Source organism: Rhinoderma darwinii, chromosome 1, assembly GCF_050947455.1.
Source record: "Rhinoderma darwinii isolate aRhiDar2 chromosome 1, aRhiDar2.hap1, whole genome shotgun sequence".
NCBI classification, from domain to species: Eukaryota; Metazoa; Chordata; class Amphibia; order Anura; family Rhinodermatidae; genus Rhinoderma; species Rhinoderma darwinii.
Window position 1 is genome coordinate 346,325,881 of NC_134687.1, and position 19,584 is coordinate 346,345,464.

The following is a 19,584-nucleotide window of genomic DNA, read 5'->3' on the forward strand; positions in this document are numbered from 1 at the left end:
CCCCGGCCGACGCAAGGATCCCGTCGGGGAGCAGCTCAGTTCATCGTGGGAATGGGGCCTAGCGGAGTACAACTTGCTTTGTTTGTTTGGGGGCACTGTCTACAAGGAAGGGGTGGGGGGCTGTATGGCACGATCTACAAGGGGAGGTGGCGGGTTGTATGACACTGTCTACATGAAGGAGGTGGGAGGCTGTATGGCACGATCTACAAGGGGGAGGTGGGGGCTGTATGGTACTGTCTACAAGGGGGAGGTGTGGGGCTTTATGGCACTGTCTACAAGGAGGAGGTGGGGGCTGTATGGTACTGTCTACAAGGGGGAGTTGTGGGGCTTTATGGCACAGTCTACAAGGAGGAGGTGGGGGCTGTATGGCACGATCTACAAGGGGGATGTGGGGGATCTATGGCACTGTTTACAAGGGTGAGGTGGGGGGCTGTATGACACTGTCTACATGAGGGAGGTGGGGGCTGTATGGCACGATATACAAGGCTGAGGTGGGGGCTGTATGGCACTGTCTAAAGGAAGGCTGTTTGGCACAATCTACAGGGGGCACTATCTACAGTGGGGCTGTGTGTGTAAGGAAGGTGAAGGGGGCATTATACTGTGTGGGGGCCACTAAGCGGACATTATACTGTGTAGGGGCACTACAGGGGGCAATATACTGTGTGGGGCACTTAGGGGGAATAATACTTTGTGGGCACAATTAGAGGACAAAATACTGTGTCCTTGAAGGGGTTATAATATATTATTATACTGTGTGGGGGGAACTAAAGGGGCATTACACTGTGGAGGGCATTATACTTTTTTTTATGGGGCATTTTTTTTATGATGGGGTGGGGCGCCGAAAGAGAATTTTGCTTGGGGCGCAATCTATCCTAAGGCCGGCCCTGTCACTACCCACCACAGGTTTGAAGGCTATGTAAACCTTTGAGTGGGCTTTTTGTTGTTTTACCAGTCTGTTTGGTGCTACTTTGTAAATACTTTTTAAAAAATATATATTTTTACTTTATGAGATACAGAGCAGCTGTATCATGCACTGAAACCTTTATCTGTCAGGTCAACGGGACTGACGGGTTCAGTGTCAGCGGGTCCTGCGTGTCCCTGTTCATAATTTAGATTTGATCGATAACATGTGGATCCTGGCCCGCCGACACTGAACCCGTCAGTCCCACGGACCTGACGGATACAGGTCTCTGCGCACGATACAGCTGCTCTGTATACAGGATACAAAGCAGCTGTATCACATAAAGTAAAAAATATTTTTAATAAAAGGTATTTACAAAGTTTCATAACACACACTAGTAAACTTTTTTGTATAAAAAAAGAGGTGTACATAGCCCCTTAGATCTCTCCTCCTCCCCCACGTATCCTCTCTCCTTCCTCTACCCCTCCCTTCAGATATCCTCTTTTCCCCCAGTTATCATCCCCCTAGTATAATGTCTCCTTCAGTGTCATCCACCCTCCACTATTATCTCCTCCCCACTACACCATAATCTCCCTGTCCCCACTGTCATCCAACCCCCCCCCCCCCCATAGAAAGCAAGTGTCTTCCCCAGGTCTGTATGATCCTCCGGACACTGAAGCACCGCATTGTATCTCTATCAGCAGCTCTGAGACGGCTCTTATCTCCTGTGCTCCGTAACGGGACAATAAACCTGTCTTCTCCCTCTGATAGACAGCACAAAAGATAGGAGGTAAGAACTACTACAGTACTAGCGATACAAGAATATGAAGCAGAGCTGAGAGTGTATAGTGTGACATGCGTAAGGGTATGTTCACACGAGGGCGTCCGTTACGGCTGAAATTACGGGGATGTTTCAGCCTGAAAACATCCCCGTAATTTCAGCCGTACCGGCATGTGCAGGCGCTTGAACGCCGCGTCAATTACGGCCGTAATTAGCGCTGCTATTCATTGGAGTCAATGAATAGCGGCTCCAATTACGGCCAAAGAAGTGACAGGTCACTTCTTTGACGCGGGCGTCTATTTACGCGCCGTCATTTGACAGCGGCGCGTAAATATACGCCTCGTGTGAACAGACAAACGTCTGCCCATTGCTTTCAATGGGCAGATGTTTGTCAGCGCTATTGAGGCGCTATTTTCGGGCGTAATTCGGGGCAAAAACGCCCGATTTACGGCCGTAAATAGGCCGTGTGAACATACCCTAACACTGCTTTTTATTGGGGGGATGTGATGTGAGGAGGCTCCGGGCAGCAGCAGCCTGACAGACATTACATACTGACACAGACATTGCATAGTGACACAGACATTACATACTGTACTTACTGTGTCAGAGGTCTTCTTCTGCTGCTGCTGCCGCTTGTCGCCTCCACTGCATTCAAACCTCCCGCCACCTTCATGACGTCTCCTCCACATGCGCTGTCACGCCGCTGTGGAGGAGGAGGAGGAGGGGCGGGCTCTATATGAACAGCGGGCCCTTATGATTTTACTCTGATGCAAAGAACGGGCCCCGGCTCCGTGATGGGACCTGTTCCTTTCACCAAATTGAAATCATAAGGGCCCGTGAACAAATGCATTCTGGCAGTGGAGCACGGGCCCCCGTTTTTTCACATTTTGACCAGGCCCCTGACAGCAGTACCGCCAGTACCTCCCTGATGGCGGCCATGATGCCGCCCACCGACATGCCCACCCCATATGGCGCGGCTAGCAGCCAATATGGCTGCCACAGGGGTAGCGACACTACTACGGGGCATGCGCCGCCGAGCCTCTAACATTTATGGGTCCCGGTGCTAGCGACAGCCACCCCCTCTTGCAGTAATTGTACCTGCGTCTATAGCATGCAGGTACAAATACATGCATTGGCGCTGAATGGCCGACAATGATGCTGACTGGCGGGGCAAAATGACTTGCCCGCCAATCAGCGCCTTTCAATAAGATCATCATGCCGCTTCCATGGTTGAAAGGCGCTGATTGACGGGGTAAGTCATTCTGCCCTGCCAATCTTCGCCTTTCAACGATGCGCCACTTGCATTGTTCAGCTCCAGCAGACCTGCTCAGAATAGAGCAGATCTGCATTGCCACAGGACGGCGCGGGAATGGGATCCGGGTGAGTATGTAAAGTTTTTTTTTTCAACTAAAACTGTGAGTGGCATTATCTTTATTGGGGGGGGGGGGGTCTATATGTGGGGATGTGGAGCACTATATACAGTAGGAGCTACAATAAGGACACTATCTACAGGGGTGGGCTATATGTGGGACACTATTTACAGGGGTGGGCTATATGTGGAGCACTATCTATATGGGGAGCTATTTGTAGGGCACTATCTATAGGGGTGAGCTATATGTGGGACAGTATATACAGGGGTGGGTTACCTGTGGGCCACTATCTATGGGGGGGCTATATGTAAGACACTGTCTACAGAGGTGGGCTATATGTGAGACACTATATACAGGGGGAGCTATATGTAAAGCACTATGTACAGAGGTGGGCTATATGTGAAGCACTATCTATAGTGGGAGCTATTTGTAGGGCATTATCAACAGGGGTGGGCTATATGTGGGGCACTATATACAGGGGTGGGATACCTGTGGGGCACAATCTACAGGGGGGCTATATGTAGGGCACTGTCTACAGGGGTGGGCTATATGTGAGGCACTATCTAAAGAAGTGGGCTATACGTGGAACACTATCTATAGTGGAAGCTATATGTAGGGCAGCACGGTGGATCAGTGGTTAGCACTATTGCCTTGCAGCTCTGGAGTCCATATGTAGGCACTATCTACAGAGGGCTGTATGTGGGGCACTATCTACCCCCTATAGATAGTGCCCCACATACAGCTCTCTGTAGATGCAGGGTACTATCTACAGAGGCTCTGTGGGGTCACTATCTACAGGGAGGCTATGGGGGCACTATCTACAGGGGGCACGGTGTGTGTAGGACACAGTGTATGATACTATTATAATAAGGGACACAGTGTATGGCGCTATTATAGTTAGAGGTGCAGTGTATGACGCTATTAAATTTAGAGGTGTTGAGATTTTTATCTTCGTTTATAGGTGCAGAAATGTTTTAAAAGTGAGAAGCTGAAGACATCTGAGCGGAAAACTGCAGGAATGGGTTGTGGCCGAGAGAAATTCATCATAGAGGTCTGGACTGGAGCGAGAAGAAATTAGAAAAAGAACTGGAATTTGAGACGTCACCGGTGAGTCACTTAATGTAAATGTTTATTCTGCCTCTAATCAGTACTGTAGTCACTGTATGATCTGAAGCGTGATGATGGGTGGTATGATTTTTTTTGTGAAACAGCATTTCATAGCATATCGCTACCATTGTTTGGGCCATGCTGGGAGCTATAGTTTTACGCTGGACAAACCTATACATCAGGGGTTGCACTAAATTGAGCTGTATTTGTTCTGGTGTGGTATATATGTACTGAGCTTTGTTCTGGGGCTGTATATATGTACTTAGCTTTGTTCTGGTGCTGTATATATGTACTGATCTTTGTTCTGATGCTGTATTTAAGTACTGAGCTTTGTTCTGGTGCTGTATATATGTATGAGCTTGGTTCTGGTACTGTATATATGTACTGAGCTTGGTTCTGGGGCTGCATTTATGTACTCAGCTTGATTCTGGGGCTGCATTTATGTACTCAGCTTTGTTCTGATGCTGTATATATGTACTGAGCTTGGTCCTGGGGATGTATATATGTACTGAACTTGGTTCTGGGGCTGTATTTATGTACTGATCTTGGTTCTGGTATTGTATATATGGACTGAGCTTGGTTCTAGTGCTGTATTTATGTACTGAGCTTGGTTCTGGGGCTATATGTATGTACTAATTTTTGTTCTGGTATTGTATATATGTACTGACCTTGGTTCTGGTATTGTATATATGTACTGAGCTTGGTTCTAGTACTGTATTTATGTACTGAGGTTTGTTATGGCATTGTATATATGTCAGAGCTTGGTTCTAGTTCTGTATTTATGAACTGAGGTTGGTTCTGGTATTGTATATATGTCAGAGCTTGGTTCTAGTGCTGTATTTATGTACTGTGGTTGGTTCTGGTGCTGTATATATGTATTGAGCTTGGCTCTCATGCCGTATACATGTATGAGCTTGGTTCTAGTGCTGTATTTATGTACTGCGCTTGGTTGTGGTACTGTATATATGTATGAGCTTGGTTCTGGAGCTTTAATTATATAGGATATATTTGTAATAACAAAATTGCAGTTGAATTGTTTTCAATTCATTGTATATTTAATGGGAACCCGTCTGGTAGTTTTAACCCCTTGCAGTAATACATGACCTGACAATATTTCCAAATGTATGTTTTTTTCAGATGCAGCAAAATCTATAAAATCAACTTTTAAAACGGCGCACACTATATGCTAATTACTCGTTAAAGGGTAATGGGTTGGTGCCGCTGTCCTGAAGAGTCAGATAGTCCTGCCTCCAAACTCACCTTTCCATGTTTGATTGACATCCCCCTGGCTGATACAACTTTACAAATATGTGGCACTATATACAAGGGAGGGGGGCAGTGTGGCACTATTTACAGGGAAAGTTGTATGGTGCTATATACAGGGGTGGGGGGGGCTTTATGGTGATATTTGCAGGGGGCTGTATAGTAATATCTACAAGGGGGAGGTTGGGGGCGCTATCTAAAAGTGGGTTGTGACCACTCCTTTTATAGGAATTCACCCTCTTAGCTACTATAAATATGCATGGAAACGGGGCGCTGCTTGTAACAAGGTGACGGTCCTGAAAAAAAAAAAAAACTTGTATACACTCATAACTGCAGTACATACACTACCGTTCAAAAGTTTGGGGTCACCCAAACAATTTTGTGTTTTCCATGAAAACTCACACTTATATTTATCAAATGAGTTGCAAAATGACTAGAAAATATAGTCAAGACATTGACAAGGTTAGAAATAATGATTTTTATTTCAAATAATAATTTTCTCCTTCAAACTTTGCTTTCGTCAAAGAATGCTCCATTTGCAGCAATTACAGCATTTTAGACCTTTGGCATTCTAGCTGTTAATTTGCTGAGGTAATCGGGAGAAATTTCACCCCATGCTTCCAGAAGCCCCAATTTGGATTGGCTTGATGGGCACTTCTTGCGTACCATACGATCAAGCTGCTCCCACAACAGCTCTATGGGGTTGAGATCTGGCCACTCCATTACAGATAGAATACCAGCTGCCTGCTTCTTCCCTAAATAGTTCTTGCATAATTTGGAGGTGTGCTTTGGGTCATTGTCCTGTTGTAGGATGAAATTGGCTCCAATCAAGCGCTGTCCACAGGGTATGGCATGGTGTTCCAAAATGGAGTGATAGCCTTCCTTATTCAAAATCCCTTTTACCTTGTACAAATCTCCCACTTTACCAGCACCAAAGCAACCCCAGACCATGACATTACCTCCACCATGCTTGACAGATGGCGTCAGGCACTCTTCCAGCATCTTTTCAGTTGTTCTGCGTCTCACAAATGTTCTTCTGTGTGATCCAAACACCTCAAACTTCGATTCGTCTGTCCATAACACTTTTTTCCAATCTCTGTCCAATGTCTGTGTGCTTTTGCCCATATTAATCTTTTCCTTTTATTAGCCAGTCTCAGATATGTCTTTTTCTTTGCCACTCTGCCCTGAAGGCCAGCATCCCGGAGTCGCCTCTTCACTGTAGACATTGACACTGGCATTTTGCGGGTACTATTTAATGAAGCTGCCAGTTGAAGACTTGTGAGGCGTCTATTTCTCAAACTAGAGACTCTAATGTACTTGTCTTGTTGCTCAGTTGTGCAGCGGGGCCTCCCACTTCTCTTTCTACTCTGGTTAGAGCCTGTTTGTGCTAACCTCTGAAGGGAGTAGTACACACCGTTGTAGGAAATCTTCCGTTTCTTGGCAATTTCTCGCATGGAATAGCCTTCATTTCTAAGAACAAGAATAGACTGTCGAGTTTCACATGAATGCTCTTTTTTTCTAGCCATTTTGAGAGTTTAATCGAACCCACAAATGTAATGCTCCAGATTCTCAACTAGCTCAAAGGAAGGTCAGTTTTATAGCTCCTCTAAACAGCAAAACTGTTCACAGCGGTGCTAACATAATTGCACAAGGGTTTTCAAGTGTTTTCTAATACTCCATTAGCCTTCTAACACCGTTAGCAAACACAATGTACCATTAGAACACTGGAGTGATGGTTGCTGGAAATGGGCCTCTATACACCTATGTAGATATTGCATTAAAAACCAGACGTTTGCAGCTTGAATAGTCATTTAGCACATTAACAATGTCTAGAGTGTATTTCTGATTAATTTAATGTTATCTTCATTGAAAAAAACTGCTTTTCTTGCAAAAATAAGGAAATTTCTAAATAACCCTAAACTTTTGAACGGTAGTGTACTTAATGAAATAGGAAACACCAAAGAATATTAAATAGTTGTCTGTTTTAAATGTATTATTAAAATTACCTCTATAAACCAAGTATTACATGATGCCATCCTTGAAACAAAACTAGAGAAAAACAAAAAAGGAAATTTGCAAGGAATACATAGCACTTATTGAAGATGGAAAAGAGGGGGATGGGGAGCAATCTGTGAGGGAGGCGGGCATTGGGAGCAGTCTGTGTAACAGAGGGGGACCATGGAGAGCAGTCTGTGTTAGAGGAGGACCATGGGAACAGTCTGAATGAGGGAGAAGGGCATGATAACAGTGTAACAGAGGGGGGTGACCATAGGGATCAGTCTGTATGAGGGGGGTCTGTCCATTCTAGTTGCAGCCTTCCTGCTACAGTTACAATGGTTTACTGTTCTAGACCACCAGGGAGGCCGGCATTAACCCCCTTTTCTAACCTAGACCACCAAGGATGCAAACATTAAACCCTTCTCTGCCCGAGACCACAAGTGTTGTAGTCATTAATTTCTTCCAGGGGCATCAGGGAGTGCCTAAACCGTGCCAGACCCCTGTTCTGCCTCCTTGATCAGACCCTCCACAGATCAGGCACTCGCTCGGGATCCTCTTAGGTTGCTACATCAGGCTCAGTATGTGCCGCTGCAAACTATGTAATAAAAATAAAAGCGTCCTACGTTACAAGGGTTGTGTAGGGACCCTTGTAACGTAGGACGCTTTTTCCGGCAACATTGGAACCTAAGGCTAGTCTGTCTGCTCCTATCCCACAGAAGAGCCGATGCAGCACAAAAAAAAAAGTTATTGCTGGTTGCAATAGAATGGTGTCAGAACACACAGTGCATTGCAGCTTAATGCTTTTGGGACTGCCCATTCTGAACCCTGTCCACCGCCGAATGTGCCTTCAATGGGCATTTGAATATCAAAACTGGACAATGGAGCAATGGAAGGAGGTGGCCTGGTCTGATGAATCACAATTTCTTTAACATCATGTGGAATGCTGGGTGTGTGTGCGTAGCTTAGCTGATAAAGAGACAGCACCAGGAGTCACTATGGGAAGAAGGCAAGCTTGCAGAGGCAGTGTGTTACTCTGGGTAAGGTTCTGCTGAGAAAACCTTGGTCCTCACATTCATGTGAATGATATGTACCACCTACATTACCTAGCGAAAGTATTCACCCCTTTCGTGTTTTACATGTTTTATTGCAATACAACCTTAAATTAAAATTTTAGGGGGTTTGTACCATTTGATCTACACAACATGCCTGTCACTTTGAATGTGCAAAATATTTTTTACTGTAACACAAATAACAATTAAGGCCTCATTCACATCTGAGTTGGAGGCTCTATTACGGGCCTCTGTTGCAGATCTGGCCAAGATTACCGGAGGCAATAGTGCAGCAAGGTAAGCAACGGAACCGTTGCTTCCGTTATTCCCGTGTTCTGCTCCTTTGAACACACCGACGCAGTGGGTCAATACTTTGTATAGTCACCTTTTGCTGCAATTTCCGATGAAAGTCTCTTGGGGTATGTCTATATTAGTTTAGCACTTCTGGACACTGTTTTTTTTTCTATTCTTTCAGACAATACTGCTCCATCTCATTCATGTTAGATGGGTTGTGTTGGTGTACAACAGTCTTCAAGTCATGCCACCGATTACCAATTTGATTGAGGTCTGGGTTTTGACTAGGCCATTACAAGACTTTTAGATTTTTACTCTTAGATTTAGCAATATGCGTCATTGTCTTGCTGGAAGGTGAACCTCCATCCTAGTATCAAATCTCTGGCAGACTGAAACAATTTTTCTCAAAACTTGCTCTGTATTTACTACTATCTTTCTTTCCTTCAATCCTGACCAGTTTTCCGGCCCCTGCCAATGAATACCCTCCCCACAGTATAATGTTGCCACTACTATGCTTCAACGTGGGAATGGTGTTCTTAGGGGGATGGAAAGTATTGAGTTTGCGCCACAGATAGCGTTTCCCATTATGGCCAAAAAGTTACATTTTAGTCTAATCTGATCATAGAACTTTCTTCTATGTGTTCGGGGAGGCTGCCACATTATCTTTGGCTATCTTAATATATTTCTGGCCACACTTCCATAAAGCCTCACTCTCTGAAGAGTACTGTCATGAGGGGTTCGTGGACCCACTGGGCCGTACCGTCTTGGCGGTAAGACAGCTGGCCAACAGGATGCAGGTCAAAGTCTATATTTCATATAGGGTACCTGTGGCAGCTCAGGTTGTAGCGAGGCTGGCTAGGCAGGAACTTGGCAGCATGTGGACGACAAGTGTGGAGAGGCAGGTCAGGCGTAGAATACAGCACGGCTACAGCAAGCAGGAAACACTAAGGGGCCATTTGCAAGACATTCTAGGGATACAACAACACAGCTCAGGCATAGAACTAGGGGGCTGGACCCCTCTTATAGTCCAGAGTACTCACAGGTCAGAGGTCAGGAACGAGGTACGGTGCGTGCACTGCCCCTTTAAGAGCGGGCACGAGCGTGCGCGCGCACCCTACGGGATCCATTATTGGTGATTGGACGCGAGCGCTGGCTTCTCCTGAGGAGGAGGTTGGGGCCAGCGCTCGCCGACTTGTGGCTGCGGCTGTCAGGGGAGGAACGGAGCTGACAGCCCGCAGCCACGGACATGAAATGTTCAGCTTATAGTTGTCTTATTGACAGAAACTTTGATCTCCGCTGTAGATCTTTGGAGCCCCTTCAGTGTTATCATTAGTGTCTCTGCTGAATCTCTAATTAATGCCCTCCTTTGCTCGGTCTATACATTTTGGTGGGTGGCCTCCTGTTTTAAGATTTGTAGTTGTGTCATATTCTTTCCATTTTGTTATAATGGATTATTGGTGCTCCATCAGATGTTAAAAGTGTGGGATATTTTTTTTAATAACCCAACCATGAGGGCTAAAAAACTGCAACTGATCCTGGAAAAAAAGGACTGCAAATAGTGACGTAGTCATTATAATAAAAAAGTTATGGCTGATGGAATATAGGGAGGGAAAAACTGAAAAATTCTTACTGTCCTTAACAGAGACTACATTACGGGTTCCGTTGGGTTTTCCATCAGTTTTCACGGAAAACGCGGCAATAAAAACACATGATGCAGCTTCCGTAATTACACAGTATTTATTCTGTTTATTTCATGCTAAATAGTTTGAGGTCTCAAATTTGCTGACAGAGCGAATTAGGGGAGAGGAAGGGCATTGTTAACATACCTTTTGCCTCAGTCATGCAAGTTGCATGACCCAGAAACTGACGTTTGATTTCCCTGGCACGACGGTCTTAAGTGTCACTCTCTGCTCTGAGTGACGGCTCTAGTGTCAAATCAGAAGTCTGCTGGAGCCATCACTCAGAGCAGAGGGGCACACCAAGTGCCGTCCTTAGTGGTACTTGCAATCGCGGCGCTGGGGAAATTAAACATCGTTTCCTCGGACATGCAGCTTGCATTAACAAAACAGAAGGTAAATTTACAATGCCCCCCCCCCTTCCTTATTTCACCCTGTCAGCAATTTTGATGCCTCAAAACTGCAGACAGATTCCTCTTAACTTGGTACTGCGTTCCTATTAAAATAATCATTCTTTGTTCTGTTTGTAGCTTAAGATATGCGCTAAATACCATGTAGTATAATATGAAACCACAAAAATTTAACCAGGTCTTTGCTGGTTAAAAAAGCAGTTGAATTAACATTATGGTATGCAAGAAACTATCAGACTTATTTGTTTTAAAAATATCTTATTATTTTTTTCTGTGGTTGAGGTCAGGACAGGTTAATCTTGAAGAAATTTATAGTATTACTCATTTCTCATTGCATGTGAAATGTAAAGAGACTGACATATCTTTGTTAGTTTTAAACAAAAGTGTGTGTGTGTTCAACGCTAGTTACCAAAAATAGAGCATTATTTAACCTTTAGTTTTCTCCTTATAAATTGCTTGGCCTGTTCATATTAGCACATTCTTTTAGTAGTGAAAGTAAACCTACCTTCGGTAGCTGAAATGTAAGCAATTCCCTATGACCGGGACTTTTTTAGCCTTAATGACCTAGACATATTTTTCGTGTTTTAAATTGTCGCATTTCAAGAGCCATAACTTTTTAGTTTTTCCATCGACATAGCCGTGTGAGGGCGTGCATGTAAGTGATAATGCAGGAAGTGGCTAAAGAAGACCTGTCCCTTCTCCTGGCGTGACTGTTTTAGTAAATACTTGTATTCCCAATTAAATAAAATTTCTGGAGCATCTTTTCTTAGAACCCTGCATTGTGCTGCACCTCTGTTATTCCTCTTAGAATTTTATAAATGAATTGACAACTGGGTGTTACTAGTTGGGGGGATGTCCCTACACATTCTGACACAGTGCAATCCGTTCTGATGGTCAGTATGCGTAGGGACACAAGACTTTGACAAGGGGAATGGTTATTTATTCCTTCAATACTAGGAGGAATATCACAGGGACAGTCCAATGCAGAATTCTAGGAAAAGATGCACTAGAATACAAGTATTTACTAAAATAAAAAATTCAGGAGAGTTGACAGGTCCTGTTTAAAAGCTCTCTTTATGGCAGGAGTGGTCCAGATACTAGGTTGAAAACTGAAAGCAGACATATTCCATATGGTTTCTGTCCCTAGCGTCAGCTCTATTGCTCTACCGTGTGTCAAGGTGCCTTCTCTGCCACCACCTACTAAGATTCTACAGGACAAACCAAATGGACGCTGTTTGGCAGCATTGATGAAAAAGATGGCTTGCAGATTTTTTACCCTATGCATGGCAGAGTAAGGGCGTAGGAATGAATCCCGACCCTTAACGGAGATTTCACTGTGAAAATTATATATATGTATAAATTCTGCGGTATGGCAGTATGATCAGTTTATTTTGTGCACTGTGCCTTATTCGTGTTGTTTAATACTGTTTTTAATCCACTAAGTGGCATCCCACTGGAGGAGTGGCCAGTCTAGCCTGTGTACTATGTATGTTGCATTTATGTTATGTAATGCGCTGTAAAGTTATTACTGTTTATTGTGCAGGGGACATGATGGTTGGCTTGCTGGCATGTTAAATTGTATCTGTACCGGGATGTATGCCCCGACACCACCCTGGCTAAATTCATGCTGCGCCATAACAGCGCCAGAACGACACAGGGGTAGGAGATGTCCATTCACCAGAGCTCCCTCCTGTGGCCTGGCATGCCTGAACACCTTGAAAACCTGCAAGCTTGTGAGCAGATCGAGTTCACCCTAACCAGTGGGCTGCGTTCATTACTAGGCCTAGGTGGCCCATTGAATCAGAGAGATAGCAGGGTGCCTTTACCTGGTGATGGCCTGTGTCACCACCAGAGCCATGGTGGGATACAGAGGAGTAGAAGATGCTGCCGCTCGCCCTGCTGTTGCTGTGCCTTAGAGGAGGAGCTTCAGTGGTCGTGAAGGAGTCTGTTTTGTTACTGGCCAACCTACCGCTGCATATGGGGAGAGCATACTGATAGACTACTCCTTTAATGTGCTGGTCCATATGACCGTGCCCATCCAAGCCCAGCCAATGAGCCACTCTGGCCTGGGTTCTCCAGAATGGAGACCTTGAGAAGGTACTGTTGCTATTTGTTTCCCCCTGATGTCCAAGAGGGAATGAATCCTCTTCGTTTGTGTTTCTTAAAAGGGACTATTTGCTGATGGTCCAGCGGACCTGCAATGGAATTTTCCTGAGTTTTAGTAGCTGTCCAGCCTGTTGTTTTGAGGTTTTTGCCCGTACCAGGCACCATCCATAACAACAGCAGCATGACGCAGCGTGGCTGTGCTGCGTCATGATGCTGCGGTGGTGCTTGTTCTATAAAACTTTGGTGTTCCCGCCAAACCAGTGTTCGGGTGGAAGAGAAGGTACCTGGCTATAGAGTTGTTTTAGAGTGAACGTTGCAAAGAGCGAGACCTGCTGTGGAGAGTGAGCTATGAAGCTGCTGGAGAGAAACTCAAGCTGCTGAGGTGCAACAACACTTATGTTGGGCCTGAGTCTATGCACCTGGAGGGTGTTGTGGGTTGTGCGTAAGAGCCTCCGAGTTTATCCAGTGTCGTTTAAACAGTGGTGGGTACAAGCAGGAGCAGCCAGAATGTATAGAGCAGCAAGTTGCGGTCTACCATACCTAAATTGTCGGACCAACCCCTGCATCAGGGAGGAGGGCCCTGGGCGTGAGTGAGCCGCACAGCCATCATCTACCTGCCTGAGGCGTGACTAAAACTGTGCCTCTCATATTGAGCAGTCTTTTTGTTCCTGCTGTGGTGTTGTGTGTTGCTAACAGAGGCCTAATAAAGTTAAGTTGTGTGGAATCTCTTGTCTTTGTACCATCTTTACCGCAAAACACCTGTAGGGGATCGTATACCCCTCAGGCCCACCCTTATAGCAGGACCAAAATTTACAATGGTAGGGACCCACCAGTGCATGGAGCTGGGCCTGTACAATTATCCTTGAAGTTACCATTCAGCACGGAATATGCCTTTCCTCCAAGTTCATAAGGTGCACCATATATACAAGCAAGTGGGGTCTAGGACTTCTCCTAAAATGCCCTCATAAATTTGGCATCCTCAAATGCATTCTGGTTTTTCAGCAACATAATATTTATTTAAACATTTCTGCAATTGAGGTCTTAAGGGTATGCACTGATCATTTGTAAAGCAAAATTGCAGAATTCACTACTACCAATACAAAGCTCATAGATATAACTAACTTAGGAAGAATTTGAAATAGCCTAAAAGGGTTTTCCAGCCAATATAAATTGATGGCTTATCCTCAGGGGTCAAGACGAAGGCATTAGCGCCGAAACATGCGTTGGGGCGGGCATCCGCTGTGTTTGGTCTATATCTATTATGGGTATGTGATATCTTCCGATCATCACCTTTGCTACCATTTTTCTTCATGTTTGTATTGACCTGGCATGAGCTATTAGCTATTTATTTTTTATCACTGCATATTTTTTGTGCGTGTCCAACTTTTGTTTGTACTTATATCTGTTCATTATGTTTTGGTCTGTATATATTCATTTGGAGGTCATCTTGCGACACTTTCTGTCATTTGCACATTGTCCTTTTTTTAATCACTCGGTTGTGGATTTTTTATCCTACGTATTCTGTTTATACTATGTACCTTAACCCCTTCCCGACATCCGCCGTATATATACGCCGATGTCGGGCAGGGCTTCCCGCAAAGCGCAGTACCATTACGTCGAGCTGAGCCCGCACCATCACCGCGGGGTGCCAGCTTTATGTTACAGCTGGCACCCTGATGTAACGGCCAGGACCGGTGCTAGACTCCGATACAGCCGATTAACCCATCAGATGCTGCATTCAATAGAGATCGCAGCATGTGTTGGGTTTTTAGCCACCGGCAGCATAGCAATGTGATCGCTGGGTTTCCGATGGCTGCCATGACCTCCCGGTCTGCCAGCAATGGAAGCCTCCTATGCCCCATTCCGAGGCGGGGCCTAAAAGGCTTGCTGTACCATCGGCAAGTTGGCGCCGGCTCAGCTTCCGGCATCATCAGCGGTAATGGCTAGCTCCGATTCTTGCCATTAACCCCTTAGATGCAGCGATCGAACGTGATCGCTACATCTTAGAGGTTTGTAGCAAATTGGCAGCCCTGCCATGCGATGGCAAGGCTACCGACTGCTACTATGGCAACAGAAGGAATAACAATGGCCTCCTGTCTGCCATTAGTCCCCAACCGGAGGCGGAGCCTGATCGGCTTCCTGTCAGTGAACAACTGACAGTTCTAAAATATTGCACTACATAGGTAGTGCAATGTCTTAGAACATCAATCAAACAGTTGGACCTTAGTGGGACAAAAAAAAAGTGTAAAAAAAAAAAGTTAAAAACTTCAAATTAAAAGTTGTAAAAAATGTAATAACAATTTCAAGTAATAAAATAAAACACAATCACCCTTTTTCCCTTATCAAGTCATTTATTATTGAACCGTGTCTATAACAACCTGAACTATAAAAATATTATTTTATTTGTCCCGCGCAGTGAACGCCGTAAAAAAAAAAAAAAAAACTAAAAAATAATGCCAGAATTGCTGTTTTTTTGGTCACTTTCTCTTTTAAAAATTGAAATAAAAAGTGATCAAAAAGTCGCATGTATCCAAAAATGGTACCTTCAAAAACTATAGCTCATCTTGCAAAAAACAAGCCCTCATACAGCTCCATCAACGAAAAAATTTAAAAGTTACGTCTCTTAAAACTTGGCAATTTTATTGTGCAAAAAGTTGTAAAACATAAAAAAGTGCTATAAATTAGGTATCGCCGGAATCGTACTGACCCGCAGGGTAAAGTTAACATGTCATTTTTTTATTTTTATTTTTTATTTTTTATTTGCCTTTTTCCAATTTTACATCATAACAAATCAAAACAGCATTGAACATTGAAAAACAAATGAACATTTGCCAAAATGTATCGACTTTATTATCAAGCACATAATAGCACATAAAAGAACGCCCATACATGTAAGATTTTACAGTTATTTCCGTCACATAGCCAACCATCCAATTTCACCTCATGTATTCCGTCCCATTCAACCCTTCTGGCCTAATCTAGCTTAATCTAGGGAGCAGCCCGAGGTTGCTTGTCCATTTCCTTTCTTGGCTTGGCACACCCCCTCCCTATTCCCTCTATTTCCCCCCATACCATAAAGAACCTGTTCAAGTATTCTAACAATACCTGATATTGTCCTGATATCCTTGATCAGGGGACTGTAGAGTGCGTACACTCCTACCGGGGGGAAGTGGCTTCACCTACTCACCTTCCCCATTAATGGCCATACCTTTTTCCAAACCCCCTGTCCCTCTAATAAGACTCAGACACTTGGGTTGGATAAATTTGGCCACAGCAGCCATTTTATTTACAAACAAACATCAAGAACACCAATTTACAAATAATAATAACAATGGAAGGGGAGTCCTTGGAGCTACAAAAGTCTGTCACGAAACAGCCCACCTGCATAGTATTTTTCTCCCAGCCGTCACCCTACTGGCTCAGGGGCACCGTTATACCTGCAGTTGGCTGACCTCAACCGCAACCACTCCCCGGGACACCACCCAGCGGGAGCCCAAATTGACCACTCCTCGGGACACCACCCAGCAGGAGCCCAAATTGACCACTCCTCGGGACACCACCCAGCAGGAGCCCAAATTGAGCAGACTACCAACCATAATAAATTGGGGAGGGACCATACCCCCTATGAATCCCCCCCCCACAGTAATTTACCACCAACTCCAAGGACCCCCAATCCGCCATAAAACTGCTGCGACATTGCAAAACTGTTCCACAGCATCCTCCGGTACCTGCGGAAAAACAAAAACAACGAGCAACAAAGCGAAATACCAAAATAGTCACACAGATGAACACATCATTTTGGGAGGGAGGGTGGGACAAGCTTCCCTGAGCTGTTACTAAAGATGGCGACGCCTTTCCCTCTCCTACCCTTAAGTAAACTGACCTCGCCCCCCCTCACATCCGCCCCCTCCTAAACACACCCCTAACTCCTTAACTCCTTCCCTTCCTAACATCCATGATCATGGTGGCCTCCCCCTATGGCATTCTGCCGGGTCCAGCCTGTACTTGATCAGGGGACTGTAGAGTGCGTACACTCCTACCGGGGGGAAGTGGCTTCACCTACTCACCTTCCCCATTAATGGCCATACCTTTTTCCAAACCCCCTGTCCCTCTAATAAGACTCAGACACTTGGGTTGGATAAATTTGGCCACAGCAGCCATTTTATTTACAAACAAACATCAAGAACACCAATTTACAAATAATAATAACAATGGAAGGGGAGTCCTTGGAGCTACAAAAGTCTGTCACGAAACAGCCCACCTGCATAGTATTTTTCTCCCAGCCGTCACCCTACTGGCTCAGGGGCACCGTTATACCTGCAGTTGGCTGACCTCAACCGCAACCACTCCCCGGGACACCACCCAGCGGGAGCCCAAATTGACCACTCCTCGGGACACCACCCAGCAGGAGCCCAAATTGACCACTCCTCGGGACACCACCCAGCAGGAGCCCAAATTGAGCAGACTACCAACCATAATAAATTGGGGAGGGACCATACCCCCTATGAATCCCCCCCCCCACAGTAATTTACCACCAACTCCAAGGACCCCCAATCCGCCACACGAACATACTTAGACACCTTTAAGTATGCGAGCCCCCACCCAACGAGAGGGCCCTTTCGATACCTTCCTGCAGGCGCAGAGTCCACAGGTCGATCCCCACGGCCATCAGGTACACACCATCACCTAGCCAATAATTACCCTGGCCATCCTCGAAGTCATAATGACGCACGAAGACCCCCCCGTTTCTCACCACGAAACCCGAAACTGCCCGATTAACCTTAACCCTGGCTTTATTCAACCGCTGCACCGATCTAGCATGCCGCCAAACCTTCCGCGGGACAATCTCTGACCACACCACCTTAATAGCCGGACCATAACCTGAGTAGATCGTATTTTATATCCCTGATCAATTCCCGAAAAGGACGACTACCCAAATCGTTACCCCCGACATGCAACACCAAGACATCCGGGGCCCTGTCCATCAGCGCAAACCGATGCACGTCCGGCAACACCCGACTCCACAGCATCCCCCTACTCCCCAGCCACCGCACGACTACATCCTCCCGCCGAAAACCCAACTGCCGCCCGTCTGGACGAACATCCGCCCGCTCCGCCCCCCAATGAACGTAGGAATGCCCGACGATCCACACCAATCGCCCCGCTGGTCCTGAAAAATAAAACCACTGATTAACAAAACGAGTAAGGATGCAAGCGAAACATGGAGGAGGAGAGAAAAACGATGAGGGGACCTGGAGGGAGTGTAGAGAAGGAGGGATTACGACTGGACTATCATATAAACTGAGGGCGCACATACAGCTGGAAGCGGCGGGAATCCAATCGACCTATCTGCTTTACCACTTCCTCACCCAACCCCCATGCCACCGCCTCCGTCGCTGCCCCAATCCGAAAAGAATGGGGGGAAAACAACGCCTCCTCCAGTCCCAACTTCCGCAGACACCTACGAAAAACCCACGTAAACTGATACCGGGACATAAAGGACCCATCCTCATGACACAACAACTGTCCCCTACGCACCGTTGAGACCTCTCTGAACCCCGCAAAGCAGGCGACTGGGCACATCCTGACCCCCTTGGCCACCCCCAACACCACTCTCTTACCCCGACCCCCTTGATCCGTCTTAGACCGCCGGATCCAGAATTCCACACTCCGATCCGTTACCAACACATCTTCCATTCTCAACCCCCCAGGTCTCCTTGTGCTGGGAGCCACCAGCTCCCCGACCCTCAGGGCCCCAAAAAATGCCCACGAGAATGCCAACCTATACAGGGTCACCTCGTAGCTGGAAAAACAAATGTCACACAACACCCCCCACAACTGTTCCAACAACATAAACGAGACAGGGCGCCGCCGATCCGGCAACATCCTCCCTCTCCTGTACCCCCTCAGGGCCTGGCCAACCAAAAAACTTTTTGTAACATCTGTGTACCCCCGGACCTTAAAACCAAAAGCCAGGGCTGCCACAAAACGATTTACCTTGGACACTAACCAGCCCGCGATAGAGACTTGCCCCAGAAAGACTAACACCGCCACCACCCGATCATCATCCGTCACTACACCCTCCAGAACTGCCAACCAACTCTCCCACTCCCGCCACGCCGAATCATAAGCAGCCCAAGTACCCTGCGCAAGCGAAGCCTGAATCAAACCTCCTGCGGCTCGTAACCCAGCCCCCACAACCATTCCGGGCAAGCGATCCCGTCCTCCTCCGCGTCCGGAGCCACCATCCTGAACCGCTCCCACTGCAAGCGAGAAAGAGAATCTGCGATGTCATTTTTGATCCCTGGCACATGAACCGCCACAACCCAAGCGTTCAAAGACAAGCAACGTAAAACCAGGTGCCTCAACAGCCGGACGACCGGGGGGGATGACGCTGACACGTTGTTAATAGCCCCCACCACGCCCAAGTTGTCACAATGGAACCGTACCTTGCTGTCCCGAAACCTCTCACTCCAAATTTCCACCGCCACTACTATGGGAAACAGCTCTAGGAATGCCAGGTTCTTCACCAAACCCAACTCCACCCATTCCTCAGGCCACCGCGCCGCGCACCACTGACCCTTGCAGTAAGCCCCAAATCCCACGCCCCCCGCAGCATCTGTAAACAG